We start from the raw sequence: 24,584 nt of genomic DNA, 5'->3' as shown, positions 1-24,584 counted from the left end.
ACCCCACAAGTAAATGATACAGTGTATTAAGTAACTTTTACTTGGCTGAATATAAAAGAGACATCGAGAAATCATGCTTTTACTTTGCAATTCTCAGCAGTGAGAACTAGACTTACCACTCCGATGCCAGCATGGGAATTTCCAATTGGCAGCAACGCATAATTACCACTGGGCAGAGGTGAATCAACCACTGTCTGTCACAAAGCCAAGGGGAGACCCTCAGACCATCTGCCAAAGGTGGGCGAGTGGGTGAATAAGTGTTACTTTCTTGCTAGACTCCGAACAGGGCACCACACCTTGCGATAGTATCTCTGTAATAAGCAAACAACTTCAAATGATGTGTCATTGCAGGAGGGTGACCCAGCAAGTCAGGTTTCATTAGGGCACGAGGGACTGCAGTGCGCTGGTACGCACGCTTACCTTGGGACCGGGAAACCTCAGCCTGCCGTGCGGAGGAATCTAAACCCTGAGACTGTCTCCTTCGTGAGACATGGCTCCACAGCAGCGCTGTCACTACACGAACGTCCTAGTTCCTTTTCTGTCCATCACTGTTACAGGTCTTCTAATGTGCTAGTAAGGAGATTACAAATGTAAGCCCACCCCAGAAATACAATCACATTAGTATGGGTACAACAGAAGATGACAGCGTTACGCATGTTCTTCCAATCAGCCAGACATGCCCGACGCTGGATGCCCAAGTGTTCCTGCACGGTCGCTACCTCCCACCGCTGCACCTCCCTCGTGCCTCAGTAGCAAGTACACGGTCCCGCTGCAGTCACAGGGGATGTGCCAGCTCTGCCCATCTTTCCGGCCATGAAGGCTGCAGGGAATCCCCCAAGGCCCCCTGTGAGGCGGGCCCAGCGCCTGTGCAGCGCTTCCATGTGCAGTGGGTTTGTGTGGAGGGCTGTGTTCGCGGGGGCACAGGGTGGCTTCTGTGGGAGGGTGCCAGCAGCTTCCCCCGTGCCCGATGGAGCCGATGCCAGCCGGCTCCCAGACGGACCCGCTGCTGGCCAAGGCCGAGCCCGGCAGCGATGCTGGCAGCACCTCTGGGATAACGGATTTCAAAAGGGGGAAAGTTCCTGCGCAAGAGCAGCTGCAGGGGGAGAGGGGAGGGAGCCCGTGGGAGAGCAACAGCCCTGCAGCCCCCCAGGCCAGGGCAGGAGGGGGCCGGGGGGGCTCCAGGCGCCGGAGCCCGTGGGGAAGCCCCCCGCGAGGCAGGGGATGCCACAGACGCCCCCCTGGCTGGGAGCTGGCACCACGGCTGCAGCCAGGCCCCGGTGGCAGCAGTGAGCCTCCAGCCGTCCAAGGGCACGGCCGCTTAGCAAAGCAGTGTGCACCCTGCTCTGGCTCCGCAGTCAGACCGAGCAGATTTCCAGACATTTTGTTTCTTACTTTCTGTAGCAGAACTCGCCCCAGCATTGTGCTCCACATCCCAGCGAGCCAAAGTTCCATCCAGTGAAACTCAACGGTCTTCTGTGAATTCAAACTACTACAGGCCATTGTGCAAATGTGTATTTTGGCAAGTGCCCGGCCCTTCCAGTTGACTGAACTACTCATGCTTTCTAGAAACAACCATGCCTATCCCTAGCACTCCATGCAGGTGACTTTACCCTTTCTTCTTCCTGATTTCTTCCTTTTACTGAAACTTGCTGAATCCTTGCCAGGGGCCACACTCCACTGTCTCTTGGCCTGGCAGCCTCGTTCCTTCTCTTTTCCCGTTTCCTCCACTTAGGGCTCCTGCCCTCAGGTAACGCAAAGGCCATGGCAACAACGGCACGAAGATCATCCTTGGTGGCAAGGCTGGGAGGAAAAGGATTCCCAACAGAGGAGAAATAGGTGTGTCTTGGTTAGGTTACTTCTGAATTTGACCTGCTCAACCACTCCCTACCAAAAACTCTCAACCAACACTGCAGGCTCAAGCTGAAGGTCTCACAAACTCAACACGTAATCAACAGGCTTCTGCTGAAAGGGGTTAGCCAAAACATTAGCAAAGATGAAGATGTCTCACATAAGATATCAGTTCATTTTTCCTGGGAGTATCACGGAGCAAGTCCACACAGAAGCCATGTTCAGGTACAAGAAGTTAGCCAGGAACAGTCAGCATGGATCTACTACAGACAAATTGTACGGGCCCAGCGTGCTTGTCATCTGTGCTGGAGTGACAGGCTGGATGGACAAGGTGAAGGTGGGGGAAGCAGCGGATGTCACTGGTTTTAGCATGGCATTTGACATTGTCTCCCATATAGGCCAAACTGGGGTGGTATTGCCTGAACAGACAGACCACAACCCGGCTGAAAAAAGCTCAGAGCTGGGCCACGAAGCTCAAAGGATAATAATGGTCAACAACTAGATGTTTCATTGGCATTAACAGATGGCATGCCTCGAGTGGCAATGCTAGGGCCAGCCTCCACCAGTGACCTGCACGACAGAGCAGAACGGTCCCTCCGCAAGTTTGTGCGTGACACTGAATAGGGGCTGTAGGCTATTATGCTGCAGGACAAGGCAGCTATTCAGGTGGTCTTCAGCAATCTGGAAGACGAGTCTGAAAAAAATCCTCTGAAATTCTGCAAGGACAAACGTAAAGTCTGCACCTGACACAGCACAGGGGTGTGACAGCACAGGCTGGGAAGCGAGCGGCTAGAGAAAGCAGCTTTGCTACAATAAGGCCCTGGGGCCCTGATGGACAAAAGGCCGAAGAGGCGCTGGCAGCACGCCTCTGCGGGGAGGCACCTCATCGCGCCCCGAGCGAGAACAGAGCCAGGCTCTCCAGAGGCGCACAGCACAACAGCAATGACCGTGAGTTGCAGCAGCAGAAATTCCACTGGACATCATAAAAGATTTTTTTCAAAATAAGAGTGGCTAAACTGGAGCAGGTGCCCAGAGAGGTTTGTGAAATCCCCATCCTTGGAGATTTCAGAATTTTAATGGACGAAGCCCTGAGCTACCTGAGCTAACGTTGAAGTTAGCCCTGCTTTGAGGAGGTTGGAGTGCAGCCCTCCAAATATGCCTTCCAACTGATATTATTTTGTGGGTGGTTTTGTAGTGGCGTTTGATTTTTTTTTTTAAATAGCTGTTGATCAGGGAGACCTCGCTGGTGTTAATGATTCCTCAAAATAATGGAAGCTGTTATCTCTACAGCATCACCTGCCAATTATTTATTTATAACAAGAATGAATTCTGAGTATGCATCACAAGTCCAGACAGTCAAGAGACTTCAGAGGTTTTATATTTAAGGATAAAAGAATTGAACTTTCTCTCCCAGATCTTCAAATTAAGCAGAAAAAGTCCTGCTGTTAATACACTGGGGTCAAATCTGCAAAAGCCTCCTCAGTTCAGAGCTAGCATAAGAAAGACTATTTCTCAGCTCTGTTTTGGATATATGCAACTCACACATTCTTGTGGTGGCAACGTAACACGTTGAGAGGCCTTCTGATGAAACCATTGCTCTGGCCTGAAATATGAACGTAACGCCTGAGATCCAGCCTCCAAACCCAACCCCTGCCTCAGGATTTACCTGCCACCATGATCTCTTTGGTGCAGATCAAAAACCACAGCCCATGTCTAGCCCTGGACCTACCCCAGCGTAGAGGTACGCAGCAGCCTGTGCACTGGGGTGTGCTGGGGACAGCCTTCCAGGATCAGACACAGCACCGGGGGGGACTCAAGAGACCAGGACAGATACCGAGTGTGTATGTGCAGTGCAACCCCACAGTGCGCATGGGCTGCTACAGTGCACGCGTCCGAGTCCCACCCGGCACGCTGTGCTGTGCACTGTTTATGTGCAGCCACTTGTCCAGCAGCCCAGGCTGCCAAAAGTTCAGCAAACTAGCTAGCTGCCATGGAAAAAATCATAATCAGAGCTGGCTGCTGAGTCCCAGCAGAACCACACTGCAAATGTGGGGCAAGGGTCCTCGAGACCATGCCTCCAAACAGCACTGGCTGCAATGCCAGGCATCTCAGCACCGCAGGAAAAGCAAAGAACACGGCACTCCCTGAGACGCGCCGGGATATTTTTACCTGCCAGTCTCTGCAGAGACACAGGTCACTCCCATGAGTCACAGGCCCAAGTGCCCCCCACCGCCAAAGCCCCAGATGACCCAGCCCTTCTGCAAGCTTCTTGTTGTCCGAGCAACAACAAATGCTCAGAAAAGGCACCAGATTTCGTCCCCTATCTCAGCATGTTAGGTTCTGTGACACCGACATAAAACCTGGGCCAAGAAGGAAAAAAATAAATAAATAAAAGTAAAAACCCAAATGTATTTGAAAGTATGTTCAGAAACAAACAAGCAAAACCTCTTATCCAAACAAATCATAGTTAGATCTTGGGTGAGACCATGTTTATGAAGGTTTAGCCAAGAAGTTTGCTTGGAGATACTTCTCCAGCCTTAACATAACACTACCAGCCTGGACAAGTGCTACTAGAAAACACCTCATTAAAATGCTGTTGTGGTATTTATTTATAGATAGTAATTTATATCACACCCATCATACACACCAATCTGGCAGCTACAATCGGCAAATTGGACTGCTTCTCCCACAGCGCTCCCTGCCCCAAATCCACTCCCCGATGCCCCCAGCTCCCTTAGAACACAACCTCTTCCCACTTGGTACCTGGCACATATTCAGCGTGACAGCAGTGTCGCTCTGAATGAGCCTGAGCCTCTCTTTGTCTGCATTTATCCAGCGCCGCAGCACTCTCGGAACATGCAGGTGGAGTACCAAGGATACAACAGCCCGTCAAGGGCCAGACAAACATCTTTTGGTGCTTTGTAGCTAGGTGTTCTTGGGTGCAGTCATCAGCCACTGCAGAGCTCATCCCTGGAGCGGACAGGCAGCTGGAGTCTGCATTTGCTGGAGGGTCCGTGGCTTTGGGATGCACTAAGGATAATACCAGAGAGGCTCATTTGTAGGTCGCACAACAGCCAGCGTGATAAAACACCTTATGAGAAAGCATAGGGTGCGTCCTCAGTAAAAAAAAAAAAAAAAAAAGAAAAAGATGGGGGGGGAGAAAAGAAAAAAAAAGAAAAAAGACTGGCAAAAAAAAAGAGGTTAGATGAGGTAGCTGGGACTGCCGGGGGCAATCTGAAATCAGTTTACATTAGAGCAGGTTGCTCTTGATTTCGCTACAGCAGTTGTCACGCTTGGTAAGAATAACAAGCTAGTCATATGGCAGCTACCATTGTGCAGCTCAGCACATGCAGCCCAGTAGAAACAAATCCAAGCAAACGCACTGGTTAGGATGGGACTTCTTTTTTTTAAAAGCACATAAAATGGTTATGTAAATAAGTTTCTACTTCAGGAATCTGTGAGAACAAGTTTCCCTGTAAGAGGACTTTGTTACTGGAGTGCCTGGTGTTTTACCCTATATCTGCACTTCAGGCTGAAATGCCGGCATATGCATCCCACTGCAGCTCCCAGGTCCTTCCCACTATCTGGTCCCTTCAATCTCCCAACTTTTTTTAATATTTTCAAGCTCATCAGCTATCTAGAGTTCCACCTTTGTGCATGCCCAGAACTGCCCCAGTCCTGACAGGGCCAAGCAGCTCAGCCCAATTCACACCTAAGTCTGATCAGGATCAAGAAACTGGGCGTTGCTTTGCCTAAATCCCCTGAGGGCTTTGATCGGGGATTATATGTTACCTGGTGACTGTATCATGTAAAATGCGTAAACAGTCCTGGGAGCAGAGTCCAGAATCTCAAACTCCCATGTGAATGCTCGAACCAGTCGGTAGGACAGCCATGCTCCCCACGCACGCTTGCTTTCTGGCACTATGATTCAACAGCGCGTTGCTGTAGAGCAGCAGATCCTCAGCAGAGAGCGGACTAGGAGTGTCCAGCTCCCTGCCTTGTGGTCGGGTGTTCTGCTAGAGGGAGATGGGAACAAACAGCCTGAGGAGAACAGTGACCCTGTTTGCCACTTCCTGGCTGCTGGTAATCTGTGTTTCGGATTAGGCATCTTTGCTGGGACAGAAAGGCTGTCTGTACTCACCTTCCAGAGGAGCTGTCGGCTGGGTTGTTGTAGCAGTAGCATTTAAGACTTTAAATTTCCCTATCAGCCTCTCTGGCCACCACGCTGAATGTTTTGGTCCTCATGTGGAAGTGCCAGGCTTGCCTCATGCGCACTGCAGGGATTGCTGGCTCTAAAGTCAAAGCTGGGCACCAGCAATCAAGAAACACCGAGCTTAATACCGAAACATCAAAATATTCTTGGGTATAACTTAAAAAATTTGTAATTGCATCTGCAAGTGGCTACACCAGATAGTTACTCAGCCTCAGCACCCAGGTCTTGGTGCATAACGTGAGGAGTCTCATGAATTAGCACATGCTAAGGGAGAAAGCCTTGGGGAAAATCTGTACTGCTGCTATCGCTACAGAGAAACAGCCTTTCCCTACCCCAGCAGCACACCAGCTCCCTCCCTGATAATGCTCTCTCCGTAACACACATCGGTGCATTTGTCTCATCCAGGACCATCTGGGGGAAGCAGCTTTGTTCCTTCTAAAAAAGGGGGAGAACTGTACAATGAAGCTGGTGAAGTTGTGTGTCTGGAGCACAAGCCTTATGAGGAGCAGCTGAGGGAACTGGGGGCGTTTCTTTAGCCTGGAGAAGAGGAGGCTCAGGGGGGACCTTACCGCTCTCTAGCTGTAAGGCTGTAGCAAGGTGGGGGTCAGTCTCTTTTCCCAAGTGACAGGGTGAGAGGAAACAGCCTCAAGTTGCACCAGGGAAAGTTTAGATTGGATATTAGGAAAAAATGTCTTCACCAAAAGGGTTGTCAAGTACTGGAACAGGCTGCCCAAGGAAGTGGTGGAGTCACCATCCCTGGAGGTATTTAAAAGACGTGTGGATGTGGCACCTGGGGACATGGTTTAGTGAACTTGCTAGGTTAATGGTTGGACCATTTATGGACCAAGACCTGTATGATCTTACAGGTCTTTTCCAACTTAAATGATTCTATGATTCTATGAAACAGCAAAATGCTTTCTGTATCTGTTTGCATTGCTCATAAATATTAGAAACCTTTTTCATGAACATAAGAATTATTTTACAATAAAAATGTGCAAATGATGACATTTCTCAGAGGAAACGTCCAACTGGACAAGCTTCCATCGAGACCAAATTAATGACAGTGTGCAGCTTGCTCTGGTTGTTTTCCGTTTTTACTACACAAATTATATTTGCAGTGGTAGAAAGTGATTCTGTCCTGGACCAAATACAGAAAAATGCTTTGGAAAATGTCACACTTTGCTCACAAATGCAAAAGTTGTTTCTAAGTTTCACTTACTGCGGCAACTGTTCCACAGTGAATTTCCCCATTTGCTGCAGCACTCATAAAGTTCCTTTGGAAACCACTCAGCACACCCAGTACACACACAGAAGACACCAGGAGAGAGCCACAGGCCAAGTCGCTTCTAATAAACGCTCTCAGGCTTCCTTCTGAGATGCCAGGATAAAGAGCAAAGCTTTTCACATTGCCCCCATGCCACTATTCGGAGCCAATACCTCCTTATACCTCAAAATGAAAAAAGAAAATGCTTCTGAACTGTGAGCTTCAGCCAAAAAGAGCCCCACCATGTTTCTATCACTAATGCCACAGCTCATCTTTGGATTGCCATTGCGCTCGCCATCGCAGGCAATATCAGGGACTCTCCAGCTAAAAGCAGGGGCAGCTATCAACCGAGCTGTAGGGTATTACAGCTGCCGCTCTCAAGAGACTTGTCTCCTCCACAGCTCAGCACAAAGCAGAAGCAGAAACACAGCCACTGGTGGGTCCAACCCCAAGACCACCGTTAGCTACAGAGGGCTATGGGTACCGCAGGGCGCACACAAAAGGCCGACACGTGGCGCCATGAAGGTTGGTTGGCATTTTTACTGTGTTGCATGTGTACACGCTGGTCAAACTGTAAGGGCCAAAGGGGACAGCAGACAAGGAGCAGGCTTGGCACTCGACCCCTAACATAGTATAGCCTTTGTGTGGTTACCTTGGGCTACTCCTGAAGCACAGCTAGATAACTGAGTATCTCTAGATGTACGCAAATTGGCAGTTTGTGAGCAAAACCTCTCTTTAGTAGAAGGGCTACGGGCTACACAAACTATACAGAAGGAAGCCAGTGGATAAACAAGAGGGGCTCACCTCTGCCACAAACTGAGGTGCAGCAAAGCGCAGTGATTCGGGAAAAACAAGAACTTCCTCTGAGGCTGATGAATGCCAGGTGCATGAAGCTTCAAGGTACAAGCTAAGGAAGCATGTCACCATGCTATTCCCATCAGTGAAGCTTGCTTGGTCCAGCAACAGCAGTGCAGAGCTCTGATTCACAGCACTGTTTGCAGGGCTTTAGTATGCCACCCCATGCAAACCGGTAATAGCTTGAGGGGGAAAACTAACAGGTGGTCATGGGGGAGAAACTCCGGAGGGGTGTTTTTCCCCCTCTCCTCTGTGATAATAGGCTAATTAGGATTTTCTGAAACCACCTGCATATTTTCCCAGGCATCCTGGCTACCAGTTAGAACAGAATGTATGTCTCCACAGTGGCGTTTGCAGCACTGGGCTTGCTTTTCATTAAATGCCTCTCCTTTGTGTGCAGAAGACTGTACAGTCCAGAAGTTCACTGTCATGATGGCACTGAGGGGTGACACGGCGGTGATGACTAATGTTCAGGGAATACTTAACACTTTCTAGCTAATTCCACTGCTTCAAGAGAGTCACCTGACATCCTATTACCCCAGTTTTCCCACTGCTGTAAGGGGAGAAGTAAATCCTCACTGGTCTTTAGAGGAAGAGTGTACCAGTGTTGTTAAAGACTCCTGCAACTCACTAGGCAATTCAGAAACAATAGATGTTACCCAGCACAAAGCACAATGAGAGGAAATAGCACAACATCCAGGGACAGGAGCAGAAAGCTCCACCACCCTGGGTGTATACTACTGCAGAAAGGCAGGGATGGGCAGCGAACGTGTATCTCATGAGTAACGAACATGTGCATTTTCATGTGGCATCACCATTTCACAAAGGCTGCCAGGTAGTAACACCTACTGCTCTCCCTGCCACAATGTGTGATGTATGCAATGGCCACATCCTCCTTCAGAGCAGCATGGACCCATGGGATGTAGGACTTCATGCTACCATCCTCTTAACCTTGCTTATGCTTCAAGACATCCCCAGCTCAGACAGATTTCCTAAAAGTGAGCGTCAATTCCGCAGTACTCCCTGCTGCCCACACCAGGCGCTCTGGGATGAACATCCCGCACGCACCAGATCAGTTCAGGGATCTCTGAACAGCACCGCTGGCCAGCCACCCAGCTGCAGCCCACCATGCAGGTACAGACACACGGGGCAGCACCAGCCATGCCTGCTTCCCCAGGACACCATGTGTCCTCCACTCCCCTCCTCCCTTTCTTGTGTCAATAACACAGAACAGCAAGGTAAACATGAGGGCTCTGGGGCATCCAAGAGACCCCTTTCCTGGCAGCTCGCAGCCACTGGTGCTGCCTCCTGACATGTGTGAGCACTGAGTTGCATGAATCCTCTTTCCATGCCACTACCAAGACCCTACAACAGCTCCTATGTGTGTTCTTCCCTGTATACTCTACTGTTTCCTCACATCAGCATCTGCTGCGCTCACTGTCTCCTGCCCGGTGCCAGAGGGGCAGCTCTGTAGAAGGCCATTCCTCCCCTTCCCTGCTCGCGTGGCCCTGCCTTGGATGGAGGCAGGCCCCGGTGCCCTCTAGGACTACAGGGCTCAAGAAGACTCTTTGTTAAGGCCCAGGCACTGGAAAGATGCTCTGAGCCCGCAGCCAAACATGACCTGCTCCGGCAAGCAAAACCTTTCTCACCAACCTCCTTCCCTCCACCTGGGTTAACAGGCAGTTGGGACCGCCAGAGCAGGGGTGGTTGGTTTGTTAAAGGATCATTGCCTTTCAAAATTGCATTTCAGGAAGCTAGGAATTCAAGTTTGCAATCTGCATGGTTTCAGTTTCCAAAGGTGACTCTGTGTGTGTGTGTGTGTGTGTCTCTGCTACCCCCCAACAAACCGGCACTGGGTGCACACCAACAGTGCCATGTGTCTGCGCTTTGGCTATGCCTGCTCTAGCACTGTGCACATCACATTCCCTGTTTTGAGGGCTAGATGTGTGCCTCGGGCCAGTACAGTTGAAGGACATGAATACCAAGGGTTACAAATGAGAAGCTGTGGTGATCTGGCAGCTGGCACAACTATTGATTTTTTGATAAGTACTTTAAGTGGCTTATTAATGGCAAAACTTTTTCTAGTGAATCCTACCTGCAGCCAGTAGATGAACCACAAAGGACAGACTCCAGCCCTTTTCCAGAATACTGCTCGGTGGCTAAAGACAAGTGCTGCTTAGAAAATGACTTTTTTTTTTCTTTTTCTTTTTCTGTTTGGTTTTTTTTTTTTTGCAAAAGACAGTGATAGGGCAGGGGTTGCAATGCATAAAGTGCACATATGCTCAGTCACTTGGAAGAAGGATGTTCTCTAGCACCCACGTTTGAATTTTAACTGTTGAATCTGAGCCAGATTCGGAGATGACGTAGGTGGTTTTGTAAGTTACATCAGTAACTTGGTGGGGTGGCTGTAAGCAAGCCGGCTACACCACAGCTCTTGACTGGCACAATTCCACACGGAAGACACACAGGTCTGAGCCTAAAGGAGAATTTCCCAGGAGATAAATAATGCCCTATCTGATATTTCAGCGTTGGTTGCCTACAGTGTCCCGAGACAAACACTGGCAAAAATATGGAAAGGAGATTTTTTTGTTGTTGTTGCTGTTGTTCCCTGGTTACAAATCCTCTGCATAGATTTGGAGATGTTTAAAATCTATGAGAATGTGTACTATTTTTGAATTGGTATTTTAGTCCAGAACTGGATTGAAAATAATGGTGATGGAAGCAAAACTAAGCCAGGCTGATTTGTTACAGTAAAGCTGTGTTGCACTTTAGATTACTTATTAACAAACAGCAAATGGGCCTCTGCCTTGACCTTTTTTCATTTGAGCAAATACACTCTTCCTGCCCCTTGTAAACAGCAGTTACTGGTAACTGAGTCACGTACCCCCTCACATCACTGGAGTTATTTTTTTTCATCTGTGGCAAGGATTTTAGTCAAATTGAATTTTGCCAGGCTCACTAAGGTTATTAGCAGTATTATTAGTCTTAATAATACCAACAGTAATAATACTACTCTGGATCACCATAAACCTGAAAACACCTAAGTACTTCACAAATATTAATTAACAAAACTCAATTGGAGGTCTGAGAAATCAGCAAAAAATTGTCAGCCTCACTTTAGAGCTGAAGAGCTGAAAACAGAGCCACAGCAACCAGAAGTGGCTGTTTGCTTGATGAGTTTCAATTAATGGCTGTTCTTTGTGTCACAAAGCGCCAGGTGCCCAGTGCCTCTGGCAACACTGCCAGGTTAAAAGCAGCAGCCCACAGCACACATCTGGAGCAGCAGAAGTCAGTGGTAGGTTTGCGAACTGGAGTCAAAGGGATAGGCTCCTCCACTGAAAGCTGGGCTTTCAGTACCTGCGCTGCTTTGAACGGGACTGTCAGGCGTGCCCCGAGTCTCTTGTGCCTTGGGATCCATGACCAACGGTTCCCTGGGCACTTTGGAAAATCCCACTCCTGCTGATCTTCAATGAAGCTGAAGACCAAGAACACACCTAGAACCTGCGCGTGTCCCAACAAACTATGGATACCCACTCCTTTGTCAGCCTTTATATTAAACCTTTTTTGAGTGTAGGAGGCAAACTCTGACAACCACAAGGAACCCCTCTGCAATAGCTGATGACTACTTTTCCTACCTAATTATTTCCCTGACTTCTCTCTACTGGTATTAAACCCCCAGTGGCGGCCAAATCATGACAATGGCACCAAGGAGTATGCAGTATTCATCTTGGTTGTAAGTTAATTTATCCTGCAGATACCACCCAAATCCATTCTGAATTGCACATAGGGCACTCAGTAAACAAGGCGAAAGTTTCATCTAGATTCTTAGCCAGTGATGTCTAAGAGTCTCTGCAGCAAGGGGTAATTACTTGTGTTAATTGCAGACTCCTCTAAGGTACATCATGCCACAGTGTGCAGAAGGATTGGACATACATATTGGAGGAGTGACTTCTTTGTTTCTTGGATTTGTTTAGAAAACTTACCACTTGTAGGCATAGAAAGGACACAGGCAAAGTCAATCTGGATGTGTTGTTTACAGTCAGGAGGATGCAGTGCCAAGAGCAACAGCCTCACAATGGAGAGATCCAGGTGCAGTTTCTCACTCTGACACACACTGCTCACGTGATCTTGAGCATGTCACGTAACCTGTCTGTCCCCAGCTGTAAAATTAGGATAATAGTAGATAGTTCATGTTAAAGTCTGAAAGATATCAAAAGAGTAAGAAAAAAGCAGTCTGTCTACACTGAGTCTTCATCCATCACTGTCTTCAAGAGCTACAGAAAGCACCGTGACCAGACTGACTCCATTTCCCTGTCTATGATACAATCGCTGGTCTTTGCCTGGTGGGCAACTTTCCACTCTGTGACGGTGCTCACTCCCGATGCTCTATGTCTTGTGAAGACATGCTCTGAGAAACTTTTCTCTTCTCTGGAAAGGTGGAAGGCAACCAGATGCTCTAACTCCACAGCCATATTCATCCAATTTACTCCACTTAACTCCCTCAACTTCTTTACAGAGTTAGGTGAAATGTTCTCCAGCTTCGCAATGAATTTGAAGCACCTCATTTGCTGACAATAAATCCCAGTGTCTCATGTGTTCCTTGAACACCTCCTGTGATACCCACTATAATTGCTCCTTATAAAAAAGACACAAGCCCCACAGCTGACATTTTGTGTGATGTGATAAAAAAGACACAAGCCCCACAGCTGACATTTTGTGTGATGTGTTGCTTCTGCAGGCACGGCAGAATTCATTTCCCTCTACCTCCCTTTGCCTCGGTAACCCCAGCACCAGCTATTCCTCTGCAGAAACACACTAGTGTCACAGTTTTCAGTCATGTGATGCCCCTAGTAACTTTAATGGGAGTCCCATAGCTGCCATCCCACACAGTGTTTTGAAGATCTGGGCTCTGTGTTTCATCCCAGATAGACAGTCTATAAAAGTCTCACAAACAATCCAGGCACAGTCTCTGGCTTGGCCAGCTCTCCCCACAGACATGTCATCCTACAGCAGAAGCAGCCCCCAGGCTTACATTCAGGCAGGAATGGAAGTGATGCCACATCTTTTTGGGAGCCCTCCTAGCCAGCAGATCCTAGAATGCACAACACAAGCGAAACAAGGCAGGGGTCCTCCGCACAGTACTCTGGTGTTGCACTCTGCAGGCATAACGTTTGGCAAACATCAAAGAGGGCAGGAAGAATCCCCCCATGCCAGCTCGGCAGGAGTTCTGGGGGTTTCTGCAGGCTAAGGCACACTCTATCCAGGAACACACCCTGGGCCTGCAGACATTCACAAAGCCATGGAATTATACAGTGACTTCTGAAGAGCTCTTTTAACTGTGATAGAAAAAAAATAAAATAAAAAAATCAAGGGAAGGATGCTTGAGTCTGCTGAGAGCCTGAGAGGATACCTTTACACTGGAGAACTTCCTGTCCACAGGCTGGGGACAGCTGTATGTAACCTCCGTTTGCTACAGGCACGGCCACTCCGGATTTGTGCAGAGACTCCTTTCTCCTAGCTCCATCTCATCCAATGCTCTACAGATATTGCTGTCTCTGCTGCTGGTCCCATTTCCCTCACACAGCAGGGAAGGACAAACAATCCTACAAGCAGGGAACCAGACCACAGGGCAGGACTACAGTAAGGAAATCAGCACCCTGATGGGTTGCTGATGTCCCAGACTCATATGCACACGGATCCAATGCACGTATCAAAGAGCAGGATCATGTCAGCACAGCTTGCTGCATCCCTCTTCCTCACCTCCACGCACCCACCAGCTGCCGAGAGCAGCTGCCTGGTGGGGCAGGCCTGCTCCATGTAACCCAGATGTACATGAGCTGTTCTGCACCTGCAGCAGCGCAATGGTGCAACAGCTCATGCCCTCACCTAACCCTTCCTTCCTTACCTTTATCTCAGACACCAGGCTTGTCGGCAGCTGTCTCCTTTACTGAAGAGCACACCTGGGTGTGCTGTCAGGTGAACAGGGACATAGGGAACAGTGTCTCACCATCACCCTGTTCTCTGGCTCTTGCACAGCTGCAGCAGAGGTGTCAGATGACCATTCTTGGGACTAGCTCAGTGCCCAGCACCTCAGCCCTCTCCTTCTCTGTGGCTCCTCCATGGAGGCCCCCCTCAGCAGCACAAAGGGAACAGGAAGGATCTGGAAAGCTCTGTGGCTCTGTGCTGTTTTCATGCCTGTTTACACACATTGCTCTCTGAATGGGCAGAGGTCTGTGAAACTGCTGATTCATGAACATCTCTGCCATCTGTGGCCTCTTCAAATGAGAGTTCACCCTGACCCAAGGATGATTTACTTTTCTTGGCTGCTCATCTCAAACTGATGCTGTCTCCAGTCCCTCAGACTTTGAAGGATTCGGGTAAAAATAAATATTATTGAATCTCTTGTGAAGCTGTTAACTCCGAGCGGTGAAGCATTCAAGTCTCTGACAAAGAAAGGGAAGATGTCAAGAGTTAGTGCCAGGGGATGACTTCTAACCAATCTCATACCCAGCCATCCTCCTCAAACTACCCCTATCAGTATATGTGCAGAGTCACATTTTAGAGAGCGCTGAAGAATAAGTGAGAGCCTCTGATACTCAAGGGCTCTGGGCTGGGTCTGACCGTGGACTGGAAACAGTGCCAAAAACCGCACACATCCATCCCAGACAGGCTACAGCCACCTCCTGTCCCATCACCAGAAAAGCTTCGTTTCCTTCTTCCTCATCTCAGCCATGACCAGCACCTGGTTTTTGCAGATGATTTCAGCTTCAGCCCTGCTGCCTTTCCCTCCTATCTTTTCTCACTGTGCTCTAACAATCTATTATTGCCGATCTACTTTCCCACGAATGGTCACAGTCTCACCAAGCAGGGCAAAGCTGTGGTCAGTTAAGATCTCCTGCCAGGGCATGTTATATGACACTATTGTGGCCAAGCAGTTGCCCCCTTCCTCCCCCCCAGCTACGTCTTCCTACTTGTGAAACCATCCCCTCAGAACTAGAAGAACCCGCTCCGGGGTAAGGTGCCTGAATAGGGCTAGCAGGAATTGGCCCTGAAACTTTGTTATGAGAGCTGACACCAGAGGTGCTGCTCAGCTGCACCTCCCACTAACATCACCAGCATGGAAGGTGCTTTGCATGCCTCAGTATTAGCCCCAGCGTTATCACAGGACAAATCACAACCATCATAATAAAATTTTGCAATAACCTCAATTTAATTAATAGTAAGGAGAAAAAAAAGTCTTGCCAGGTCAGATGGCAAACTCTTTGTTTCTCACGTGATGACTGTCAAATTACAATCTCCACAAAAGCACGTCACAGAGCACATTTAATAAACCTTGGAAATGTTTATCAAAACAGCAGTAAAGATCCGTCAGGATCTGTCCACATGAAGAAGCCAGATGCAGAGCTGGGTTTTAACGAGTTACTGCCAATAAAGGACTTGAGTTCATATAACTAGACTTTAACTGAACTTGGGTACTGAATTCCAGAGTCACAGACATCACTCTCAGCCACCTGCACTCTGTGGTCTCTCCTTGGTTCACATTCAAGTTTTCTGCTTCCACACCTGACCAGAATAGCATCTCCTTGGAGATGCACTTTATCCTCCACAGGCATCCAGAGACGAGGCACCCCTTCTCTGGATGCCTTAAGGCATGGGGTCTTGCAAACCAGCTCTGAGAACACCAAATGCAGCCTGAGGCTCTTCACACCATGAATTACTGATCACTTCACTCTAAAACAGAAGCTGCTCACTGACAGTGGGCCGGGGAGAGCAAACATCCCATTAGTGGAAAGCACAGTTTCACTCTGAAGAGCTTTACCCGGAATAGCTGATCAGCCAGCAGTTAGACAGTCTCATGGGAAGTGAGAGACAAGCACTCTCAGATTGAGGAACGCATTGAACCCAGGTCTCCCACTTCCTCAGTGAATGCTCTAAAATAAAAGACAGTGACTTAGAAGACAGACACCAGCCAGAAGGAAGGAGCACTACTCTTACTTCCAAGGTGTTGCTGGCACCATCCTTGGGGAGGAGTATGCCATCAGAATCCTTACAGGACTGAAGCAAGAACTCCTGAGTGAGGTTTCTGTGCTCTGATGGGATGGCAGGGATGTAAGGGTGGAAGAAGATTTCTGCAACGCCTGTACTTTCAGACTGTCCTCTAGACATCAAACATGCCCTCTGGTTGGGAGAGAGATGTCTCACACGTCTGCGTTAGGTCTGGACATAGCCCTGTTGCAAGCAGGGAGACTGAGGGGGAAGGAAGGGCTGTGCCATTGTGCAGCACTTCTGCTGCAGTCCCTGGCAGCACACGCTCACCTGGGCTACAGCCTCCTCAGTCCATCCCAGCAGCCTGGCCTGCTGACTCCTCCCTGTCCACACTGCTTTTGGCTCCAGGTCTGGCCCATGAGGCTCTCTTGAGAGACAGCAGCACCCCCTGTTCCGGTAGCTGTGCCCTGTACCGAGCCTCACACAGCCTGGCCCACAGGCAGCGCTTCTCTTACGGCTTAGAGGACCGGGGTGCCTGGGCAGCACTATTAGCACAAGGGTCTTTCATTTCATCCGCACTCTTTGGATGAAAGGATGTAGTTCACTGAAGCTTTATAGGTCTTTTGGCTAGTGAATGGGTATGTTCTATGGGAATTTGCTTTGGCTTTTCTATGTTTTTGTCTTCTGGTAGGACAGGACACTTTGAAAATCGCTTTCCCCGCCTTTGCAGGAAATAGGAGAGAAAAAAACAACTCTACACTTTCATACTGCAGTAAAACACTCTTTAAAGTGTACTAAGTTAATTCTGCCTCATCTGGGTGAAAATGCATTGTGCTGTCATGGCCTTATGTGTTATCTTGCAATAATAATAATAATAATAAAAAAAACCTTCTATATAAAATAAACCAATAAAAGTGCATCAGTTTCAAGTGTTGGCTGATAACTCCACATACAGCATTGTTAGGCCTGCGATGAAAAAAGGCAACAACACAATTTTTTGCAAGCTGTTTCTCTTGGCAGATGGCATTTCCATTTTCAGTATAACTCAAAAGGCTGAAGTGACTGACACTACTCTTAACTCTAGTTAAACCCTACCATAGCTGCTGCAGCCACTGCAGAGTTCTGCTTTCATGTTGCTGCTAGCACAGGGAGTTTCAGAAGAATTTTGGATTGGCTTGGATACAAGTCTAGCAGGGTGCTACAAATAGAAATAGCAGAAGAAGGTAGTGAAGTAAAAATATGCAGTGTTAGTTCACGGATAGAGAAGTAGCACAGACAGGAAGTCAATGAAAAAGATGGGCACGCTGTTGCTCTCTGCCACTTGCTATGATTTTGAACGCGCTCCCTTTCCAAATCCCCAACACAATTCACACTTTCATTAGCCTTGCCTCCCTCCTTCATACTGACATCGGTAGTAGCCATTCCGGATAAAAAGGCAGCCACACTAGGAAGGAGAATGGCTGCTTTTAAACCTGCCCTTCAAAGCCGCCCTGTGCATTGCATAATAGTTCACACGGTCACCACACTATGAAGTTTCATCTCAAACAGGTAGAGTGGGGCTGAACAAAGAAGCCTGCACTTGAACCTTTCTGACCTTTGGGGATACATGTTTGTAGTCTGGGCTCAATCCATTCATATGGTGGCCCACATCTGAAAATCTGGGTGCCTGCAGCCAGGCTTTGTTGATCCATTTAATGGCCTGGCTTGTTTTCCAAGGTGCAGACCATGTCCAGTTCCTACCAACTCCTGTGGGATTCATCAGTCACATTAAGGAATCTGAATATGGATTTAGGAGCCTAACTTTTGGCACTTGGGGTGGAAAACTTTAGCCCGTAAGACTGCACAATCCTATTACCATGACAGCTCGGGAATGTGAGAACTCAGCAGTTTAGAATAAGGCGCCACATTAAAAATAGATTAAACTGAAAACAGCCCTTACGGCCTACGGCGCCTAGGACAAGTGTCTGCCAGCTGAAATGCCTTGTAGGTAACTGTTTGCTAGTGAATCAGGTGCTGGCTGAAGGTGCCCACAGTTGCCTCAAGTCACAGACAGATTTTTTTTCCAGAGACGCTGTATTATTTTTTTTTTAGCACCATATGAAACTCGACAGCTCCAACCCTAAGGGGATCCATGCAAACCTCCTGCTTGCTCTGGTTCCCATGGCACTCACATCCACTGAGTTTCACTTTGAAATTCAGCCTCACAAATCTCCAAACTCAGCCTAGAGTGATAAACTGTGCCAAGCTTGGGCTCGAGCTATGGAGCAGGACTGTTCCCCTTTCTTTTAACACTACTGTATGAAACAAGGGAGGAACCAAGTTCTGTGACACAGGAAAAATATGATCAGCATCCAGCGCAATGTGTTGGGAGGACTTATTTCCTGGTCCGTTTGCAGCCTGAGGGTGAAACAAAGGGTGAGCTTGTTTCCCGGGTTGGCGTCTTCCTGCTAGCCAGGGACAAAAGTCACTTGTCCTTTTGGTTCTCTCAGATCTGTCCAGCAATGATCACAAAGATTTGCTGACCTGCCAGTGGGCACTTCTGACAGCTGATGGGGTTGCATTTCAGTGGCTCTGTGCTTTCTTCTCCAACAGCTCCCAGAGGACACTGATGTTTTTATGCTTAATATATGCTGTCATTTTGTATTATATCTTTTCTTTGGAAGTAAATTTATAAATGACCAAACCAAAACACAATCTCAAACCCCAAAATCCAAACAACAAAAAAAGCTGAGGAGTGCTGCGGACATCACAGATGAATTACTGCTCCTTCAGCTGACAGAGTCAAAAGAAGTCATAGCCCTGCCTGCTTTACAAAAGTCATCTGCCATAAAGTGGTGGTTACTGGTCACTAACATTACTTCCCTGGATTTCTGCTTTTTTTTTCTTCTCCAGTCCCATGATGTGGTGAGGCCCTTGACAGAGGCTTTTGCTGCTGTATCAGCATTTGTGGCATTGAAAGAAAAGTGGCAATAGAGCAAACCTTTGGATTCCACAGCCGGGTTGCTTAAAGACATAAATGACCAAGCACAACCCCAGTGCCTAACTGTCCTCCTCGATCCGTCCTCCCGTTCCTGATTCATGCAGCAGTCACAGAGTGACAGCAAGGGTTACAGTCTTGCATAAAGGACTGACAAATGACTTGCTCAAAGCAGACTGGAGGTATTCACATGTAATGGCTCAATGTGCAGGAATAATATTACAAGCACACTCCATCCAATTTAATCTTCAGCTGAGTATAGTAACTCACTGAATATTGCAATACACTTGACAGATTAAGAAACCTTTTTATTTTATTAGGTTTAATTCCCTGCATATCTCTCTTTATTTTCCCTGCAGGATTGTTTGGGAATGCCTTACAGAAACAGGATCAAGGAAAGAATAGTATATACCAGGTATGAGAACAACTGACTCTGCCCCATGATAAATACAATGCCGAAACATCACGGGGATTTCAGAGTAATTCCATTTCTGTTGGTACAAGTTGTCTGAAAACATCATTGACTAGGTTCTGGTAGAACAAATGAAACCAGGTAAATGATAGATGGAGATCTATTTCGCCCGAGCCCTGGCTTTTTCAAAGACACCCCCTACTCCCTACACTCTACCCACAATCTATACATTTTAAAATCCAGAAGGCACCGTTTTTCATACGTAACTTTAAAAATTTACACTAGGCTTTATAATCCTAAAATACCTCTGTGGCACAAAGCCACATATGCAATACGTGGGTGGAAAAGCTGTCAGCATAGTGGAAAAAATATTCTGCTGAAACTCAAAACTCTGCAGAAATAGCTGAGTCACTCTTTCACAGTTAAGGTAGTCTGGGCTTGTTACCCTCTTCTATGCCTCTGGATGGTGTCTGGCACACACACCCATCCTCGACTGCCAGTGACTCCAGTACATCTCTAAACGAGAACTGCCTTGGAAGTATCAGACTGACTTCCCTCACACAGGTGTATCTTGTCATCCACATACACGAACCGAATGAATGCTGCCCATCCATCCTGGAGGCTCAACGCCCTTGGGTAAGTATGTACAGCAATGCAGGTAGATTTGCAGTGGCCAATTCATGTACATCAGCTCTGTTCTGGTATGCAAGACGATACTCAGCAGTATGCCCAATGTACGATTTGATCGCGGTTCTCAAGTCAAACAATGTTTCCCTGACCTCCTAAGAACTAATGCTTTTTTAGCTCCCGCCCCCCCTCCCCGCCCCCTTTTAAGTCTCCTGATTCTTCAGTCGGCATTATTGTTTTGGCTGGGAAGAGGGAGCTGCCTAAGAGCCATTTATTAGCACATAAAATTAGTGAAATTGCAAAGGTCCCAAAGTCATAACTGCCAACAGATTATAGACTCTACTAAAGCAGTCACATATGAAATCTATAAAGCTCATTTTAAAAGGAACTCTAGTACAGCCTATACATTTTGATCCCCAGAAAACATAATTTGGCTTGAAAATCTTTTGATCCTTTGACCTGCATTTTAATCAGAATGCAAAATTTCCCTGAAAACTTGGAAGTACGCATATGTAAACAACAATTTAATTTCTATGTGCGAGATTTAACCATGTGCCAGATGTTCAGCATTTAAGAAAAAATTTTGTATGAACTGCAGCAACAATAGATACCAAGTAGCTGTACCATACACACACAGCCACGCAAATGCTGTCACTGGGATTCACAGTTGCTTATGGGGCACGTTTGCCACTGTCAAATGGAAATATCAGACAGTAACTTTTGCATTTTAAGCCCTACGACGACCAGCACACTCTGACAAATCTTCCATAAAAGCTTATTTCCCAGTTTTGTGTTACACGCTAATATGATAGCCGCTAGCCAATTTAACTTGCATTCTTGTGTTTCCTCCTCCAGTGGGAGGATATATTTCATATTGTACATTATCAACGGGTGTCCAGGTTATACACACACCCCAAACTTGAATTGTTCCTTTACCCTGCTCTCCCATCACACTGGAGTTACGGGTGGGGCACTTGTGATGGACGAAACGCAGGGAAGGATTCCCCTACGCTTGAAAATTTTCTGAAACTTTCCTCATTGTTCTCATATTTCACAAAACCCAGCAGTCCTCCAGCAAGAGCACTTTGCTTTTCATGGGAAATGACTCTGACTGGGGAAAAAAATATGCTTTTCTAAATAAACAGATTATGTTATATAGCATGAAAGCTAAAAAAATATAAAGTAGCCACAGCACACCTACACCCTGCCTGCATGGCCAAGCACACACACATGCCCAAGCTGTGGCTGGATACCATTTCAAGCGCTAGGCCCTCCAAGAGCAGATGTCAGACAGCTTGTTCTCTCTCAGGCCCTCTCCTTTTCCTGGATTCCTCTCCTTGAACATTTGCTCTCAGTTCAGTTAAACTCAATGCAAATTTTGCCACTGGCAGAATCAAACTTCAAAATATCTTCACTTCTACATCCTAACTGCAGCCTTTGTTCTTCTCTCTTTTAACTTTCCCTCAGTATCGCATTTTCTTCCAAATATGTCCCTGCTTGCCTCCGATGACCTTGTTTATGCTCCTGCTCACTGGTGGATGCCCGTAGCTGGCCTGCAATCACCTGTGCTACAGCACCATGCTGACAAAGGTAAACCTGCTCTTGTTCAGATATGTTTTACACGCATGGCAGCCCTGGAGATGGCATTGCTAGACTCATATTAGAGGGCTGCTGTGCTCATTGGCTCCGGCCTGTTCCCTCAGCTAGTCCAGAGCACACTGGCCACGGCAGCACAAACAAGCAGAGCTAGGACACCAGCTGAGCTTCTATCACCATCAGCAGCATGGTTTGCAAAGGGATGAGCAGCTGCATCAATATGTAAACTTTCTATCAGCAGCTTATTCAAGAAAGGAAAGGTAGACACCGCTTGGTGTCCTTCCAGGAAGCTCCCTCCGAGTCAACCAGTAACGCCCAATGAAACCAATAAAAAGACACCTGTAATTCATACTGGGCACGGAGCAGGCATCTTGCACAGAAGTTTGCTCAGTTACAAGCGTGAAATACAAATTCAAAAATATAGACAGTTCAGCTGAGCCCTGAATTTTTCTCCTATTGGCTACTGAAAGGAAAAGAGACAATTTCACGTGATTAAATGAATACATGAAAACTCTCTCAGCGGGTTGCTCATGCACTCTTGCAGGGATAATCCAGGTCACTGACCTAACACTGAGAAATATATCCAGCTACTGAACAAAAGTCATGACCAACACCAGTCACGTCAAGAAACATCTGTCAGTGTTTAAAATTCTAAGGAACTCATCCATACACAAATCAGCTAATAAAAGTTACAGTTACATTACTGACAGCTAAAAAAATCAGATTTCCCGCACCACTTGGTAACCAAAGTACAAAATAAATTATGTGGGCTAAATTTAAAATGTGAATGACATTCTTCACATATTATATGATGACCCATTATATTGTTATGGGTCTCATGAAATATCCACTTGGAATTTGCCTTAGCAAAGGATGCCTTTAAATTAGTTTTATCAACTCAGAATTCTTGATGTGATATTTGCGGATGTTATTGCTCACAATGCAAACATAAAGCAGTATACCTAGAGCTTTATTTATTTACATTACCTACATGTTCACTTAAAATCAGAACTTGATGCTTTCATGTGGTAATCATATACTGACTTTTTCAAATAAATGTTGCCAATAAGAGCTATTATATACATTCCTCACTTAGCAAGCTAAGTAATACAGTACTATTCTTAAAACTGCAGTCTAGGGAATTAAATCCTACTTTTGTTGCAGTCAATAGCAACCCCCCTCGCCTCCAGAAACAATTGGAATAAGCCAATTCTGTAACCAATAATAAGATAGGTCAAGAAATTTTTGGTATGAAAACTCTGGCAATCCCATTCTTTTGATATTTAACATGAGTTCCAGTAAACACAGGAGGGTTGCTGACTGGAATGAAGCAAGCAGCACTGGCACATAGCCTTCCACATTTTATATTATTTTATGAGAAGTCTAAATGCTAATTTGCACAATTATGAATCAACAACAGACACTCATTTCAGCCTGACTCTGTCATCAGGGTTTTAACTGAACTGGCATGTCAATAAAAATGTGAAAATAACTTCTAAAAAGTTAATGAATATACATTCCCAGTCCACCAAACTGAACTTGGTTCCACCAAAGCAAATTAGACCCTAATAAATGACATAAATGACAACATAATGAAAGTAAAATGTATATGTGACAGAGATGACTATAAGCTTGTAAATAAAAGCTAGAATACGTGACACTTAGTGACCAACAGCAGGTTTGGCATTCAGCCCTGATCTCACAGTTGCTGATTTGGGTGTACTTACTGGTATTCGTTCGCATCGTTCTCCTCTCCCTAAGGGATTTCAGTACAAATCACGTGATGGATCCAGTACATATCACCAGCCCAAGATTTATTTAGTTCTCGAGGCAGGTCTACAGCCAGATGCATTAGAAGCTGTGGAGGGAATACGCAGAGTGAGAAAACCGAGGTAAAAAAAGTTCCACAGCATTCAAGAAAGTTCTGAAACATTTTGAGGCATTAATTCAGCCAAGACTTTCCTGACTTCAATGGGATTTTGCCAAAGTGGTTTGAATGCCTAAAGTGGGGTTAATACCTAAATGTGGTTCTTTTAAATGTAAATAATTCAAAATCACAAAACCCTGCTCACAGAAGGTGCTGTGCTAATCCCTCTCTACAGTCACTTGCTACTGTCTCTCGGTGAAGCTGCACTCAGAAAAGCGCCCATTGCTGCCTGCTACTGAGCATCCTCACACGTCAAAGGAGAAATCAAGTCAGCAAAGTAATAAAGGAAGGAGTAATGCGTAAAATAGGGGAGGTCTGGAATCTCTCTGTTGACTAGGAACTGTTGTTAAAATATAAGTTGCCCTGCTGCACAGAAAATAGAGTCAGTGCAGGTAACCATAGCCAGCTTCCACCACATGGGCCCAGTCCGGTTCCCACCAAAGTCAGTGGCAGAACTCCAACGTGCTTAATGGGAACAGCAATAAGCTTTCTATCTACTTAATATAAATGAAGATACACATCTCCTCTTTGACATATTTTGGGCTCAAAGCCATTGGCTGACACTTGTTTGGTTCTCTGCATGTATGTGAGTCATGGGATAATATAATGCCTGATTTTCATTCTGCCAGACCTGTCTTTCCCCATGGTTAACTATTAATTTCAGAAGCAAGTTGCAATACTGAAGTAAAACAGGATGGTGTTAAACTAAGAAAATTGCACTTAAATATTTAGAGTAAATGAATTGGATTCCCTTTGGTGAGGATTCCTTCCCACTTACAGCCTTTAAGACATGAGCCCATTGCTCCTGTACAGAAAGCAAGCTTGTGGAAGTCTCTAGCAAAGTACTTGGCAGGCAAGGCAGTGTAACTACCACTGCCT

At 46.7% G+C, this 24,584-nt stretch overlaps 1 long non-coding RNA gene across 4 annotated transcripts in view; it reads right to left on the bottom strand.

Annotated features, from left to right (window-relative positions):
- LOC121097977 overlaps window positions 1-24,584 on the bottom strand; it is a 29,950-nt gene that overhangs the window by 2,280 nt on the left and 3,086 nt on the right. For 2 of the 4 annotated variants that reach the window (XR_005831136.1, XR_005831135.1), the window contains exons 2-8: window positions 23,506-23,636; window positions 12,164-12,340; window positions 5,990-6,152; window positions 4,612-4,878; window positions 4,018-4,208; window positions 421-570; window positions 117-311 (exon numbers count right to left, since the gene is read on the bottom strand). This is a non-coding gene — a long non-coding RNA (uncharacterized LOC121097977). Of the gene's footprint in view, window positions 1-116; window positions 312-420; window positions 571-4,017; window positions 4,209-4,611; window positions 4,940-5,989; window positions 6,153-12,163; window positions 12,341-23,505; window positions 23,637-24,584 lie in introns of all 4 variants that reach the window. The other 2 variants (XR_005831138.1, XR_005831137.1) reach the window with 2 other exon arrangements.

This window comes from Falco naumanni, chromosome 15, assembly GCF_017639655.2.
Source record: "Falco naumanni isolate bFalNau1 chromosome 15, bFalNau1.pat, whole genome shotgun sequence".
NCBI lineage: Eukaryota > Metazoa > Chordata > Aves > Falconiformes > Falconidae > Falco > Falco naumanni.
The sequence above is the reverse complement of the archived record's forward strand: the minus strand, read 5'-3'. Positions and strand labels throughout refer to the sequence as shown.